Raw genomic sequence first — 18021 nt, forward strand, 5'->3', positions numbered from 1 at the left:
ATTGTGGCAGTGGTTTAATCTGAAAAGGAATTCCTGCAAATTAAATCTGACGCCCTTCCATCTTGGACCCGAGCTCTAGTCCTGCAGTGGACCACATTAAAACACTTTTTGGGGCTGGATCAGGGTCAGGGTCAGGGGTCAGCAGAGAAGGCTGGCATGGATATACTCTGTCTCCCAGTAGGTATCCATCAATCTGTCCTGGAAGTAAAGTGGATACATGTGAGTGTGTTTATATCAGAGAAAAAAATGATAATTGCACAAAGTGTTCAGTTACTTAACACATGCACATTTGTCTCTCAGGCTACACTCTGGGTATATGTGCAATCAGGTACAGAGCCAGGACACTAGGCTCCTACATTTGTAATGATGTGTGCCAGATCATAAATGAGCTTGATAGTGCAGAGAAATTCATAATTATTAATAATAATAATAATAATTATTATTATTATTATTATTATTATTATTTCATAATTATTATTATTAGCAACGTATTATTATTGTGACGTAAACTGTCCTTTTCAACATATTAGTGACGATGCCTGGACGTTGATGCTGTGGAAGGACTGCCTATGAACATGGTCCCTTGGCTTTGTGCAGGAGCAGTGATAAGAATGTGTGTTCCATCTACACACACTACTACATTTGGAAGACCAGCAAAATGAAGATTATCACTGATCTGAGACTGAGTTACAATAGAATGTCTCTAACATCATTTAAAATATAATTTAGGATTTAATATAGTGTAAGATTGAAATGGTATGAATAAACTTTATGTCCAACATAAGTAGGAATAACACATAAAGGTGAACAAAAGGACAAATATAAATTATGAATTTAAACAGAACAGTCCAAAATACTTAAGGTAATCATCAACAAAAGAAAAATAAGTCACATACTGTACAGTTATTTCACTGTGGCTCTTTAACAACACTTTATGTCCAAATGAAGTAGGAAGAAGCCAAACTTAAATTGTTCAACCCCAAATACAGACATAGATGAAATGATATTCATGAGGAAATGATAGCGCATGTACTCCGTCTGAAAATCCTCTCCCGACACTAAATCGCTGCGTATTAACTGTGCGTTTAAGGCCTTGGGATCGCGTTTGTCCGGACAATCCATGTCTAACAGCCTGTTTCAGGTGGGAGGAGACAGGTGAAACTCGGGGTTTCTTAAAGGAAACCTGCCACTGAGCAGGTTATGTTCACGGAGTACCATGGCGACAGACTCAGGGTTTGACTTAAACCCCGAGTTTCCCTCATCTAGGCTTCACATCCTCAGAGTTTTCACATAACCCGCTTTCTGGAACAGGGCCAAGGTCTTTACCCCTCACTAACGCTGACAAATGAGGTTAGCTAGCAACACACTTGTTGTAAACTAACAGATGCGAGAAAAAACAAACAATTCTTACGTTAATGTACAGAAACAAACATGATAAAAGGAGTTTACCTTTATGATGGACTTCTCCAACATAAACAACAATGAGGTTTTTGCTTTACATTTCAAATAACCCTAGTGAAATTGACTTTTATTAACTCTTCTGTGTAGTTTGATTTCAATATTATCACTCATTGCTGAGAGTGAGGGACTCACAGAAATCACAGACCCACAAAAACTACTCCCTTTCTCTATGTGAATTAAGAGATCCCATTCACAACATTGTTATGAAAATTACTTTCAAAATTTCAACTTTTTTCCTCAGCTCATACACTTCCCAAGTAGCTTATCCAACACTGAAAATATCATATGTAAGAGTACAAAATACTGATAGGGATTATTTTAATGACTACTTTTAGTCAAATAATGACTACTTTTACTTTTTTCTGATGTTTACTTGTGTTGATTTTTCTCTGCGTGGTATTAGTACTTTAAATGCTCTGACTCCTTCTTCCTCCATTGCTAGAATGTCTGTTATTCTGTACAGTAAGTATGCCCTGTATGACTCATTTTATTGACCTAATCCTGTTCACTGTAAACTATTCTGTTATGAACTTTGAATCATGACCCAATCACATGATGTGACCAAGCCTTGGTTGACTGCAGGGACAATCTCGATTTATTGAGTGTTATTTTGTTATTCTGTCCCACAGAACTAGGCTGAATGAAAAGCAGGCAGTACAGAAGCAGCTGGAGTCAAAAAAACATAGACTACAGCTGGAGACTTTCACCCAAATCTCTGACTGTGGATTTCTATCTGTGGACTGTGACTAAAGTCTGGGCTGGTTAAATGGCAGCCTCAGCTGGTGAGTTATTGGAAAAGTGTGAGGATGTCTATGTTTGAGTGTGTGGGTGACATAGTATTACATGTGAGTTTTTTCTTCCCAGGGCCAGGCTGGTCACAGGTGGTTATTCTGCTACTGGGTGAGAAACATAGTGGGAAGAGCTCTGTAGGAAACAGCATCCTGGACAGACAAGCCTTTCACAAACAAACAAACTGCAGCTGTAAAGAGAGCGGCACTGTGTTTGGGATACAGGTGGATATTCACATTCACACATCCTCTTTACTAATTTAACATGAATTTACTCAGAAACAAAACAACAATGTGTTTGGGTGTTAGTATTTTGTCACGACTAACTATTCACATACAACTAATTTATTGTATTGGTATTTCTTTTTATTTATTGTCATTTTTATGTGGTCTATGATGATTGATTTTACTGCCAGTCAGTTCAGTCTTAGTTATGGATTTTCTTCTTTTTTCATCTGTTTATGACGCAAATTGTTATTATGAGGCAAATTTTTTGAAGTTCTAACGTAAATATGAAATATGTAACTAGGGTATGATCACACTGCCATCATTGGTGTTTAGTCGTTCACATTATTCCTGAGGTGAAACACATGCAAAAAACATGGAGTTAGAAGTGTTCGGATAATTTCCTCTAGTAAAAGTACTGATACACACATGCAAAAGTTGTGCATTCGAAAAATTTTCATCCAGTGCAGAAAAGTCTGTATTTTTGCATAAATTCTGATAGACTGTCAGTCTGAGGTGACAGTGAAAAAGGTCAGTTCTGTTGTGACTCAGTACCGGTACTACATCTAAAGTTGCCTGGATCAGACACGGAAAGATCAGATTCCATGTGATATATATTATATATATATATATATATATATATATATATATACTATATATATATATATATATTATATATATATGAGTGTGGATGTACCTACTGCTTTTCTCACTGATTTACACATCATATCATCCAGGTGACGGTAGTGGACACCCCTGGGTGGTCATCCCACTCAACCAGTCCACACCAAGTGTCTCAGGAGCTCTGCAGAGGCCTTGATGCTCTGTGACCAACAGCCACATGTCATCCTACTGGTTCCTGCTACCACCACCACGTTCGGCCAGGGGGAGTGGAAGGCCATGAGGACCAGCTCAGGCTGCTACACATGCCATTTGGCAGCGAGCTATGATCCTTTTCACCCATGGAGACAGTTTAGTAACAGTTTATCATCTGCTTTTCACTTAGTCTGTTGTTTGTGTCCCTACAATTTACTGTTGCTGTGTTGTAGAGCACAGCACGATGAATTATTTATGTTTTCATCTGTTAATGTTGGAATCAGTGCTTAGTAGAAACAAACCCTTTAGGCTCAGATGCCCCCGTGAGATACAAGAAGAATGTGAAGGTCACATTAGGTACAAGATGATGATGATGAAAAGAAGAAACTATTTATGTTCAAAGGAATGTCAAGATATCCATAGTGGACACTGTGGGGAGTATATTCTCTTTCACCTGGAATAACCACAGCTTGAATGATAAACCCAATCTAAATGTATTCTAGAATTGAAAATATTGAAACAATGTAGTTTTCAGACTATGAACTTCATACATTATTTCTGTGAAAAGCCAGTCTTGCCATAATTCATTTTATTCAATTTATTCATCAGGGACAATGCAGGGAATCATAGTAGACATATAGAATATCTGATGTCCTGCATAAAGAGTATATTGCATTTAGACAATTTAGCAATTATCCAATAAATCTTCTGGTATATGTACATGTAAAGCGGCCACTGAGCTTTGAGCCAAAATGCCAAAAGAAAATGAAGGTACAGGGTTATTTAAAAAAAAAAAAAAAAAAGAGTTTCTTCTAATTTTGTTGAGATGATGATCAATTTAAGGTTTGTACAATCTGAAGAAAAAACAGAATTATTAACAATAATGTCTACAAGAAGAGATGAAAAATGAATGCATTGACAAGGCCCTCTCTAATGTTAATGTCAGCGTTACCACCAGGAAGCAACACCTTCAGCCTCCCTTATTTAAAGGACTTCCTGATGAACACAAAGTTAATGTGACCTGTAGGAAGAAGGATGTAGACTGACACAATGAGGGAATGATGGATGTTATGTATCTGAGAGCTGCTGCATTTCAGTGAATGGAAACCAGTCATTGTCTTTGCCTTCCTGTTGTGGTTGTAAATTTCTGGGGACTGGTCTTTATTGATTCATTTTGACGTTGTAATTTATCATTATAAGACCCACTTTGTATCTGGCTCCTGGGTTTTAGAAAATTATGATTTTTAAATATTCAACAGGGAATTTTTTTTAGATATTGAGAATAATGAAAAGAGTTTAGTCTGACAAAGCACTATCACTGTGCCTATAGTGTGTCACAATAAAAGCATTACTGAGACACAAATAAATGACTGAAACACTGGAAGGGCTTTCATTTTAGACTGTTACAAGAGGTGAAAAGACAAAAATTGCTGAAACCTTTTCCCTCTGTCTTATGTGACAGAAAGAACTACAGGTGAATTTCAACAGAATTTCACTCAGTCAATAACATAGGTTTAAACATAGGTTAACACTAGGTTTATACCACGTGTTGTAAAGAATGATGTATCTATTTGAGGTCATTATCTCTAAAGCACATTGCAGACCTGACTGAAAACAAGGTATCTTCCTTCAAACTCTTTTTTATCTTATCTTCTTACCTAATGAACAGCAATTTGATTTATCGCAGCAATAAATAAAGACACATTCATTTACAAGGCTGATAGCAGGAGATATAAGGACTTTCTGACCTTTCTGAAGTTCTGCATCGTTGTTGACTGTACCTGTGCTGTGTTGAAAACAATGAAAATTCACACCCACAGGTCATGGCTCAGATCAACCAGGACTGATCTGGCCTTCTTCACGGACCTGTTCCACTACAAGTCATGTAGGTTATGTCAACATTAAACCTGTGACATTTGTGGTACAAATGCATGCACTGATGTGTTTTCTAACACACAGCATCAGTCTGTGGCTCAAAGCACAGTTTGCTGTGCAGTTTGCAGTTTGTGTTGTACTAACCCACCAGTCCAATGGTCTGACTGTTTATTATAACAGGGGAGAGTGATTTCCCCTAAAGTCAGTTCAGATCTCCATTGTTTTGACACAATGATATTCAACATGGACGATTCACACCAGTCAGCAAACTCCCTCAGTACTAGACTATGATCGGAACAGGGTCGTAATTATAGAATCATGTAGCGCCTGTCATGATGGCTGCTGCAATCATTGGAATCCATCCATCTTTTGAACTTCATCGTTGAGAGGGTACTGGAGCCTATCCCAGCTACCTATGGGCGAAGACGGGGTACACCCTGGACATGTTGCCAGTTCTTTGCAGGGCTGACATATACAGACGAACTATGGGCAATTTAGCTTGACCAATTAACCTATTAGTGCACGTCTTTGGTCTGTGGGAGGAAGCCAGAGTACCCAAAGAGAATCCACACAAACACGGGGAGAACATGCAAACTCCACACAGAAAGGTCCCACTGAAGGAATCAAATCCAGGACCTTCTTGCTGTGAGGCGACAGTGCTATCCACTACACCACCATGCTGCCCCAATCATTCGTATATGAAACAAATAAATCAGGTTGGAGGAGGGGGATCCAGTATAGGAGAAAAGAAGATCTGTTAAAACACCTTTACCTTCACCTGCTGTGACCCCTCTGTTAAAAAATCCATCAGCCTAGCATTAAAATGATAAAAACTGAGATCCAATACCTAAAGTGTGGGGATGGATAGGTTAAAAGCTGAGGTGAACTCAATAAAAGGTAAAGTATGTAAAAGAATCCACACCTCTGCCCTCTGTGCTACTGGCCTGAAGTCACTTAGTGTCTTAAGGGTTTTGCTTTTAGACACAGGAACAATCACCGAGTCCATCCAAAGACAGGAGACCTTCTGTAGTTCTCATAAGAAAAGGAAACACTGATGTTTCGCAGCTGTAGGGTACAATTTGTCAAAACCCAACAATCAATGCATTCTGGACAACGGACTTTTCATCTCTTTTACACCATGGAAAATTTCAAAACCATTCATTCATTAATTTTTCCAACCACTTAGTCCATAGAGCAGGGTACACCGTGGATCTATTCATCACAGAGCTGACATATATAGACAAACAATTCGCTCTCACATTCACACCTATCGAATTTAGACCAGTTAACCTACTGAAGTGCATGTCTTTGGATGACTGGAAGAAGCCGGACTAACCAGTGGTATGGCGTCCAGTTTCAAAACCATGAACCAACTGGCACATTATTATGTACAGGGTAAAATCAACATTCCGAAGAACAGACACCCCCTTTACTAAAATCATGGACAGTAAAGTGATTTTAGAATACATTAAGCTCATTAGCGGGGTTTAAGAAATGGAGTTAACTATCTCTAACTCCGGGTAAAACCACACCACATTCACTAATAGCAGTGAATGTGTCCATCATGTATCATCCATACATGATGGATTAAAAATACATTGTGCTCACTGTCACAATGATAGAAAGTTGGATTGTAAAGTCAGACTTCCTTGTAGCTCTAATTTACGTTAATTGGATCTGTCACTCAATAACTTATCTGTCACTTTGCTGTTGCCACTTAGTTTTTGTTTTTTATTGTCTCTTCAACCCTTACTGTTTATAGTTATATTCTATGTTTATAGTTATATTCTATTTTTCAGTTTTTTTTTTTTATATTATTCTATGTTCATTGTTGCACCATGCACCTTTTTTTGTACTTTTGCAATTTCAGTCTTCTGTATGTGCTGTATAAATGGCAAAACTGACAATAAAGCTGACTTTGACTTTAACAAGGTTTGGTTGTTTTTGTGCTGCAGGAGCCTTGTCCATCGAGGAGCACATCAGGCAACAGGGCAGGACTCTGTGCTGGCTGCTGGAGCGATGTGGAAACAGGTACCATATCATGACCGATCAGCCCGGGGGCTCCAAGTCGCAGGTCAAAGAACTCCTCAGGAAGATTCACAAGATAATAGAGGCCAATAATTGTCCCAAAGAGATCCGGTATGAGATGTACACTAAACTGAGACAAGAGGTGAGCATGAGGGAAGAGAGGAGAACACAGCGAGGAGATGAGGAAATAGAAATGAGGATGATGTGTGATGTGTACGATGGGAGACCATGGCAGAGGCAGTGGATGAACTCAGTCCCAGTGTACAGAGGTAGGAGGAAACTCACTTCAAATATGGATGTTTCTGTTACTGTGGCAGTTTTTGTTTTTATTTAGTGTCTTGGTTTGGCTTTCAGTTTCACATTAAGATTAATTTAATCAACCCTTAAAGACCTAGACCTATTTTTGTGTTGAATTTCAGATTATTTTTCTCTACATCTAATCTTTCTTAAGTGATTTATCGTCACATATCATTTTATCCTCTGCCTTTTTCAGTGAAACCCATGTATTACATAGTTTATTCATCATGTAGATTTTCATAAAATGTCAAAGGAAATACAGAGATTATTGTACCAGAACAGAAAACGGACATATCAACTGAACGTAAAAACAACAAGCATTTGCATCCACTGTCATTTGTCACATTACATGCTGGTGAATCAATGTTGTAGAAAATGGTAGTATTTCCATATTTACTACGGAACCTCTGAATGTCCAAATGGGTCATAAAATGCTGAGAAACTGCATTTTATCTGAATTACATAAATGTCATGACATGATCAGTGTTGAAAGGATATTAAAAATTAAGGTGAGTAGATACTTTTGGTCATCACCAGTTATTTAGGTCTTCAAGGGTTAATGGGATCAAACCTTTTTTCCGGATGCACCAATGAAAGTTTTTGCAACCCTTTATAACATATCTTCACAATTTAACTAATTCATACAAACCTTGAACATAACATAACAGATAGATCGTCACCACTACCACAGGTGAAATAAAAAGATTTTAAGCCAATAATGTAACAGCAAACGTTGGCTGATAACACTGTTTGGCGTAGTGCATCCCTAGTAGTTGTATTTTCAAGTTGAGGAATAAAGTAGCTTTAGTTTTTCAGGTATTTAGAGAACAGCCTTGAATTTTAGAAGTTGAACATATGCTTTTCAAAACCGTCGTTTATCAAAGGTTCCATACTGTGTAAAACCATTTCGTAAGGGAAAATTAAGATGATTTTACCTATGTTTTCTCCTGCTCTATTGTCCATTATAATTCTTAGAAATCATTAGTAAGCATTTAATGAAGAAGATAATTTTCAAACTTTGATTTGGACTCAATATTGGCAAAACCATTGCTGCATCTTCTATTAAATCTCAGACACTGTTGTTCAACTGACTTCATCCTTTCTTTATATCATTAGCATGTTTGACCATTGTTATTTTCAACAAATACAGTGGTGAGCTATTATAAAGTGTATATTGCCCCAGACTTAACAGTATGACTTTGTTAATTTCATATGATATGCTGAATAAAATGTCTGTAGTATTAAGAGATGATGATGGCGGTTCAATGAGATCTGAGGGTGAACAATAATCTGAACCTACCGTGTGCCAAACAATAGATTACTGTGTTGTAATATATTCAACAACTTAATTATGATTTAAAACAATAACAACCTAGTTAATAACCTGTGGAAGTTTTTGATCCCATTTGATTTGTGCCGTCATTTACGCATATGTTCAATATTTAAAACATGATTTTACAAGTGAAAAAAGTATCAGTATGTAGTAAAGATAGTACAGTAATGTTGTACAGTAGTTTAGTGTGAAGCAGCTCAGTTTGCATTTCTCGAATCATGAGATACATGTGAAGCATTACCTTGACATACCTTCATACCTTCATTCTTCAAGAGTTATGTGAAAAGGTACAAAAAAGTGTGTGTAGTCTTTATTTAGTTGATATTTCAACAGCTGTGACGAAAAATTGTCTTCAAAATAGACAGACATCAAAGTCAAAGGGGATAATTAACTGTACATTTTGGGGGTTTTTTGTTTTGTTTCTTTTGTGTTTTTTGTGAAATAAGGTCCAATGGGGTATAACAGGGAGGGACAGGGACATTTTTAACCTTTAAAGGTGATGTAAGGTCATGCAATGACATACACAAGTGTTTGTCCACTTTGACTTTTAGTTTTAGTCTTCATTTTATCCTTCGTTCACATTCAGTCAGCCAACAACTGGCAGCATCTTTGTATGTGTCCACAGAATACCCAGCAGGCCAACCTTCTCTGAAGCCCACCCTAGGCCTCATCCTTCTGGGCAGGAGGAAATCAGGAAGAGCTCATCAGGAAACATGATCCTGGACAAAGAAGTGTTCAAGATAAACACAAAGACAGTCCGGTGTTCTGCAGGACATGGGGTTGTATGGGGCCAGTCTGTGACAGTGGTAGACACTCCCGGGTGGAGTCAATTTGGTCTGGCCAACCCACAGAAGGTCAGGACGGAGATCAGTGACAGCCCCTCCCTCTGCCTGTGGGGAGCAAAGTAGTGTTTCCTGTTAGCTGTCCCTGTGGCCTCGTTCAAAGAAAAAGACCGGAGAGCAGTGGAAGCATACCTCAGTGTCCTGGGGAACACGGTGTGGAGGAACACTGTGGTGCTGTTCACCTACGGAGACGAGCTGAGAGGCAGGACAGTAATGAAACATATCAAGGAGAAGGGAGACGCCCTGCAGTCGGTGATTGACAGATGTGGACAGAGGTATCATGTGTTCAATACAATACAAGAGACAGGACTCAGTCATTCAGATACTGGAGAAGGTCCAGCAGCTTTAGACAGCAGATACTGTAAATACTGTCAATATGAAAAAAAAAATCTTTTTTGCAGAACAACAATGAGTAATAATGAATTTAGTTTTCAACATTTACATTTCATTCTTCAAATAGTGCAAATAAATATGCATATACAGGGTGGGGAAGCAAAATTTACAAATATTTTGAGGGCAGGGATTGAAAGACAGTGTATGACCAATTAGTTTATTGAAAGTGTTGAGTGCGATGTCTGCCACTGTGATACTGTGGTTGGCACTATTTTGTTCAGCGTAAGGTTACGTGCTGTTATGAAGTAATAAAGGCGGAGCCTCCCTGCACCTGTGTTGTATGGCCGAGACAGTGGTGCTGGTGTGGCTACCTGTTAAGAAAGAAAACATGTCTCCTGTCTTGTGTACATTTACTGACTAAGTTAATACTTCTGCAAAGATGTCTACAGAAGCTTTAGACACGGGAGAAGGTCCGAGTGTCTCCCGTGCAGATGACGAGGACCCACTGCAGGACAGCCAACAGGTTATGGGCCCAGGCAAGTGACAAGTACAAGCGATGCACGGAAGGGGACTGCCCGCCGCGGTTCGAAGGAGACGAAGCCCGGTACCACATCTGGGAGGCAAGGTTTTTAGCGCACTTGAAAACCATCGGCCTCAAAGACGTTATCCTGGGAAATGAGTTAGCAGCAGGGGCTAACGCACACGAAGCTGCGGAGATCAGTAGGAGAAATGAACTGGCTTATGCAGAACTGTGTGGTTGTTTGGATGACAAAACCTGATACGAAGCACCAGATGATGGCAAGAAAAGCCTAGAAATATTGAGGCGTCATTTTGAGTCAGAAGAAAAGCCGCGAATCGTCGGGCTGTACACAGAGCTAACTAATGTGCTAATGACTGACAGGGAACAGCTAGTGGACTACCTAGCCCGTGTTGAGAAGATAGTGGCCGCATTAAACAGAGCTAAAGAGGACCCTCAGTGATGCACTTTTGGTGGCAATGGTGTTTAAAGGACTCACGGATGACTACAACCCATTCTCTGTGCATGTTACTCAGACGAGGGAAGCGCTAACTTTCACTGAGTTCAAGGCAAGACTGAGAAGTTTGAATGCACACTGCGTTACCGCAACAGACCCCGCACAGACGAAGTGATGACCGCTAACTACAAGGCGTCCAAACCTAAGTTTAAAGAGAAGGCGAAGAAATACTTCAACGGTGAATGCTTTATTTGTGAGAAAGTGGACATAAAGCAAAAGACTGCAGAAACAAAGAGAAGAAACCCAGCGGAGGGCAGCCAGTGCACGTAACAGCAACAAGGTGGCCACCATTACAAACACTGGACAAGATGCTTTTCGCGGCAATGACGGACATAAACCCGCGAAGGAAGAAGAGGAGACGTTTGTACTCAGGGTGAGTGAATGGCAACCCCATGGCACGCAGCAGCAAGGTCTACTCGTGGACAGCGGTGCCACTGCACACATCATAACCAGCGAGGGAGCCTTCACTAGATTCGATGATCATTCCGACCCAAGAACCACATCATGCAGCTGGTGGACGGGACGCGGATCACCGGCAGCGTCCAGAGGAAAGGAGACGCGCAGATTGAGCCGACCGACTGCAACGGGAGAGTGGTGAGTGTCAAGCTCACAAATGCCCTTCTGATTCCAGGATACCCACAGAAACATCCTGTCTTTGAATGCAGCAACTTCAAAGGGAGCGAGATTCAGCTTTGAGAAAAATAACAACAAAATGATCCTTCCTGATGGCACAACGTGTAACATGACGTGTAACAAGACAGACTGTACTATCTGGACATTGTAACAGAGAAAGATGTAAACAGTGAGGACTCATGTAATGCATTTTTTGATCTGAAAACTTGGCATGAGATAATGGGTCATTGCAACTATGGTGATATTGTAAAACTTGAAGCAGTTGTAAACGGCATGAAAATCAAAGATAAACATGCAGACCTAACCAGTGTGAAACTTGTCTACAGGGCAAATTTTCTCAAAACAGAAACAGGCAAAGTGATGTCAGGGCCAAAGAGCCATTAGAGCTGGTACATACAGACCTGGGTGGGCCTATTGCCCCAGAGTCATTTGAAGGGTTGCAAATATGCTATCACTTTCACTGATGATTTTTCAGGTGCTATCTATGTATATTTTCTTAGGAACAAAAACAAGGCAGTTGAGGCAACTAAGCAGTTTTTGCGGACACAGCACCTTATGGTAAAGTAAACGTCTGAGATCAGACAATGGAACAGAGTTTGTTTCAGAGGAGTACCAATCATTACTGAGAGACAATGCCATAAAACATGAGAGGTCAGCGCCCTACTCCCCCCATCAAAATGGGACTGCGGAGAGGAACTGGCGCACACTGTTTGAAATGGTTCGATGCATGCTGATTGAGTCAGGTTTACCCAAAGAGTTGTGGCCTTATGCAGCCAGGACAGCTGCAGTCATAAGGAACAGTGCTACTGTAAGAGAACAGGAGAGACACCCTATTTCCTTTTCACTGGAAAGAGACCAGATTTGTCAAAAATGAAAAAGTTTGGTTCAGAGTGTATGGTGTATGAGCGAAACAAGAAAAAAGCTTGACCCAAAAGGCAAAAGGGGAATCTTTGTTGGTTTCGATCGTCATTCACCTGCTCATTTGGTTTATTTTCCAGAGACAAACAAGGTTCAGAAACACAGACTGGTCCACTTCATCTCAAGAGTGTGACTGAGAGTCATACACAGACCGACGCGGACCAACTAGAGGACCACTATGTAGAGTGGGTAACTACACCAAGTCAAACTATTCAACCACAGACTGCACAAGCAGAGCAGAAAGACCCAAACACTGAGCGAGACTCAGACCCAGACAGTGACACAGATCCAACTAATGACACACAGACTCCATGTACCACAGGTAGAGTCAGAAAGAGACCTAATACTTGGAGGACTATGAATGTGCAGTGCAGAACAGTGAGTTAACTATTGACTACTGTTATCGTGCTACAAGTCGGGCTGCCACAGACCTATAAGGACGCTATGGCATCACCAACATCTGAAAGGTGGAAAAGGGCAATGAGAGATGAAATGGCTTCATTTAAAGAGAACAACACCTTCTCACTTGTAACATTACCAGAGGGTAGACAGACAGTGGGGGGAAGGTGGGTATATGCTCTCAAACAAGACGATAAGGGAAATGAGACATACAAAGCCAGGTATGTAGCCAAGGGATACAGTCAAGTAGAGGGACTTGACTATTCTGAGACATTCTCTCCGACAGCCAACCTAACTTCACTACGTGTACTGATGCAGCTAGCTGCACATCATGACCTTACACTACACCAGATGGACGTTAAAGCAGCATACTTACATGCACCTATTGACTGCGAAATATTTATGGACCAACCCGAAGGTTTCCAGGTTAAGTCAAAGAATGGTGTACAACTTGTGTGTAAGTTAAATAAATCCTCTATGGGCTCAAAACAGTCTGGCAGGAATTGGAATATGATGCTCCATGATTTTTTGATTGAGAACGAGTTTGTACAGAGCCAGGCGGACCATTGTATCTACATTAAACTATCTGACAAACAAAAAGTGATTTTGTTAGTGTGGGTCGATGATATAGTTGTGGCTGCAAGCAACGAAGGTTTCTAAGAGAGGTCAAGGAGAAACTAAAAAGCAAGTTTAAAATGAAAGACCTCGGACACCTCACTCATTTCATTGGGATTGATTTCACCCCAAAAAGAGGGTACTGTCAAATGAACCAGTCAAGATACATTAAGAAAATACTGGGAAGGTTTGGGCATGGGTGACTGTAAGCCAGGGCCACTCCCAGTGAAATCAAATGTGATTTGACTCCAGAAGGGGACGAAACTGACCAAAAGAAGTACAGAGGAATGTTGGGCAGCCTCATCTATATCATGACCTGATATCAGCTGGATTGTGAGTAGACTGTCACAGTACATGTCTGCCCCAGAGAGAAGCATATGACAGCTTTAAAGCATGTGTACAGGTACTTACAAGGGACAAAGGACTATGAGTTGTGTTATAACAAGTGTAACACTAAACTAGAGCTGATGGGTTACTCTGATGCTGACTGGGCCAATGACATGAGGACAGAAAGAGCACTACAGGCTACTGCTACAGCCTAAGCCAGGATGGTGCCATTATTTCCTGGAAAACAAAGAAACAGCCGACAGTTGCGCTGTCAACATGTGAAGCTGAATATGTAGCATTGGCAGCTACTATTCAGGAAGCGCTCTATCTTACTCAGCTACTGAAGGACATGGACCCCAGTTTTGCACAAACAGCAACAGTGTGTTGAGGATAACCAAGGGACTATACGCCTTGCAAAGAACCCTGTGAACCACCAAAGGAGCAAACATGTGGACATTAAGTAATTTATCAGGTCCAATGTGTTGCAGGGTAAAATTGTTCTGGTATATTGTCCGACTGAGAATATGGTCGCAGATGTGTTCACAAAATCTGCCACAAGGGGCAAAATAGAAAAGTTTTGTTCTTATATGTTTGGTAAATAGTGTGGTCAAAGTAAGTGGCACCATCGAGTGGGGTGTTGAGTGCGATGTCTGCCCAGTGATACTGTGGTTGGCACTTTTCTTCAGGTAAGGTTACGTGCTGTTATAAAGTAATAAAGGCGGAGCCTCCCTGCACGTGTGTTGTATGGCCGAGACAGTGGTGCTGGTGTGGCTACCTGTTAAGAAAGAAAACATGTCTCCTGTCTTGTGTACATTTGCTGACTAAGTTATACTTCTGCAAAGATGTCTACAGAAGCTTTAGACACGGGAGAAGGTCCGAGTGTCTCCCGTGCAGATGACGAGAGACCCACTGCGGGACAGCCAACAGAGAAGCCATGAGAATTTGTTTGCCACAAGAAAATTTACATAATAGAAAATGTTTTTATTCTGTGTCCTCCTTCTTTTTCAATAACTGCCTTCACACGCTTCCTGAAACTTGTGCAAGTGTTCCTCAAATATTCGGGTGACAACTTCTCCCATTCTTCTTTAATAGATCTTCCAGACTTTCTCGTATAGTTTTGCTCATAGTCATTCTCTTCTTACATTATAAACAGTCTTATGGCACTCCAACTATTTTGAAATCTCCTTTGGTGTGACGAGTGCATTCAGCAAATCACACACTCTTTGACGTTTGCTTTCCTGATTACTCATATGGGCAAAAGTTTCTGAAAAGGTATGGATAATAGTGTTAGGTATGATTATGACATCAATATATTTGGTTTCAAAACAATTGACGTAGTGCCTGCTGAGAAAAAACAACTAAATGTTCATTGTAAATTTTGCTTCCCCACCCTGTACTAAAAGGAAATTAAATGTGGAAGACACAAAAAGCATTAAAAAACAAAAAGAAAAAGATAAAATGATTGAATGAAATCATAAATACAATGAAGGAAATCACTGTTGTATATTGATATATCTTAATATACATTAGATTGGATTGGGTTGGATTGGATTGGATTAGATTATTCTTTACTTCATGTTCAACAGACTTATCTGCTTTTCTTGTTGTGTAATGTGTGTTCCAGGTAAATTCTCTTGTGTCCTTAATGTGACAGCACCTACCCAAAGGGTCGTCTAAAGTGTAACTTTAACATTATGTTTCATGGTGTAAAATCACAGACTGAAAACAGACTAATGGACATGTTAGTCTTTGACAATGGTCCTTAACTCCTCCTGCCAAGATTTCTCTTGAAAAGTTTATTGAAAATATACATAGAAGTAATGAGAAAATATGTATCATCAATAAAATTAGACATTTGAAATCATACTTCTGATTTATTCTAAACCTTTATTTATATTATTTATTTAATTTAAATTTTTTTTTTTTTATATCCCCATTAGCTGTACCATAGCTACAGCTATTCTTCCTGGGTCCTTACAATAATCTTTACAACTTGTCAATGCGAATAACATACAATGTAATCATACAAACAATTTTCACATACTACATAACATACAAAAAAAACAGACAAAAATACAGACACGACAGCTCCTTTAGGTCTGCAGTGGTATGTATATACAGTACATACCAGTGACGATTTCTCATAGACTGCAAGGGAAGCCCGGCTTCCCCTAAAATTACGAAAAATTAAATGGTTAAATATGTATGGTTGTGTTGACATTTTATTGACTACAAAGTGTTAGAACACGTTCATCTCAAAGACAAGTTCGTTCAGAATCAGCTTTATCACAAATCAACGGACGCGATGTTGTTCACTTATCATACATTCCCGTTGCGCTGTTTTCTCATTTGATCTCTGCTCAGTGCATTTGCCGTAGACGCTGGGCGTCTATGGGCTTCAATGGGACTGAGTGGAACAGTTTTTTTTGCCTCAAAACTGGACGGTAATTGGATAAATGCCACGATGTGTCCCGCCCCGGACGCTGGGCATCTCTGGGGGTGAATGGAGCTGTGGGCGGAGCTAGGCCGGGCTGGACACCAGAATCCCACGTGCTGATTGGAGGATCAGTCGAAAGGCTGAATCCCGTTTGATTGACAGCTAGTTTGAGATCTGCTCCTTCACTGATACAGTTCAGTTTTATACCGTTGCGCATTCTGCTGTGAAATCAAGAGAGAAACCACTCCGAAATTACTCGTTCATTTCTTGCACTGTAAATAAAACACACTCATTGTACTTCCTTGTTTCAATTTAAGATAATTTCAGCGTTTTCTTGTTTCAGTTACATAATTTAATCATTTCTTGTTCGAGTTTAATATAGTTTTGTAGACAGTTAAATCAATCATACTGTCAGCTAGGTCGGAGTGAAAGGAGCATCTCTTGTTTAAAAAGGCTGAAGTCTTACACTCGCACCACAATGGGCCAAGGCAATCTAAGCAGCCTAGCTCTGCTGGCCATTAAGAGACACTGGTCCCTGGAAAAGACTTGGTGATAAGGTCACTGACCATTTTCTTAAAAAGGAACAGAGGGCCGAATGTATGTTTAAATAACTAGACTTTTTTTTTTTTTTTTTTTTTTTTATTTAAGCCAACAATGAGCTTCCCCTGTCTGAAAGACGAGCAGCTGCCACTGGTACATACGTATATTCAATTAACCCAGGTATCAATCATTTATGGTCAACAGATGTTTCTTAACTGATTTCTTAAATTTCATTTTACAGTTTTCTTGTGTGATGTGTTCCGGTAGTTTGTTCCATTTTTGCATAGCTCTGTATATTACCATTCTTTTTATTGCATTTGTTCTTGATTTGGGTAGTGTAAATTACCTCTGGTTGTCTGCCTGGTTGCATAGCTATGTCTATCTGAACTAAAACAAACATTTTTGTACAAGATGGATGTTTTTTTTTTGTTCTAATAATATTCTAAAGAAGACCAGTAATGAAGAAAGTAATCTTTTTTAACAGAGGGCCAATTCAAGTGGTTATGCATCTCAATAACATTTGTTCTGTAGCCACTGCAATGCAGTGTGAGCAGCTCTATTTTGTGCAATTTGCAACTTTTTAATATTTTCTAGTGTTGTAGTTGACCATACTGCTGGACAGTAATCCAAGACTGACAGTACTAAGGATTGAATCACCAGTTTAGTTAAACTAGGTGACATAATAGCTGCACACCAGAAACAGCATTTCCCATCTTGGTCGTCATATTATAAATCTGTTTAGTCCAAGACAATTTGTTATCTAATATAACTCTGAGTAATATGTTTTGGAACTTGTTTCACAGATATTTTATTTATGATGAGATTCAATTCAGGTTGATGATGTGGAGTATGAGTTGAACCAAATATAATATTGTTAGTTTTTGATACATTAAGAACCAGCTTATTTAAGCACATGTGGGTGCTGTCCAATAAACTGTAGAATCATCTGCATACATTGTTATAGTTGCCTTATTTAACACTAATGGTAAATCGTTTATAAAAATTGTGTATAATAAAGGTCCTAATCCTAATAAAGGTCCTAATAAAGGTCCTAGTCCTAGAGATCAGCTGTAGGGTGTCCTTGAGGCACCCTACAGCTGATCTCACCCACATCAGAATA

The sequence above is a fragment of the Sphaeramia orbicularis genome, chromosome 13 (assembly GCF_902148855.1).
Source record: "Sphaeramia orbicularis chromosome 13, fSphaOr1.1, whole genome shotgun sequence".
In the NCBI taxonomy this organism is placed as follows: Eukaryota; Metazoa; Chordata; class Actinopteri; order Kurtiformes; family Apogonidae; genus Sphaeramia; species Sphaeramia orbicularis.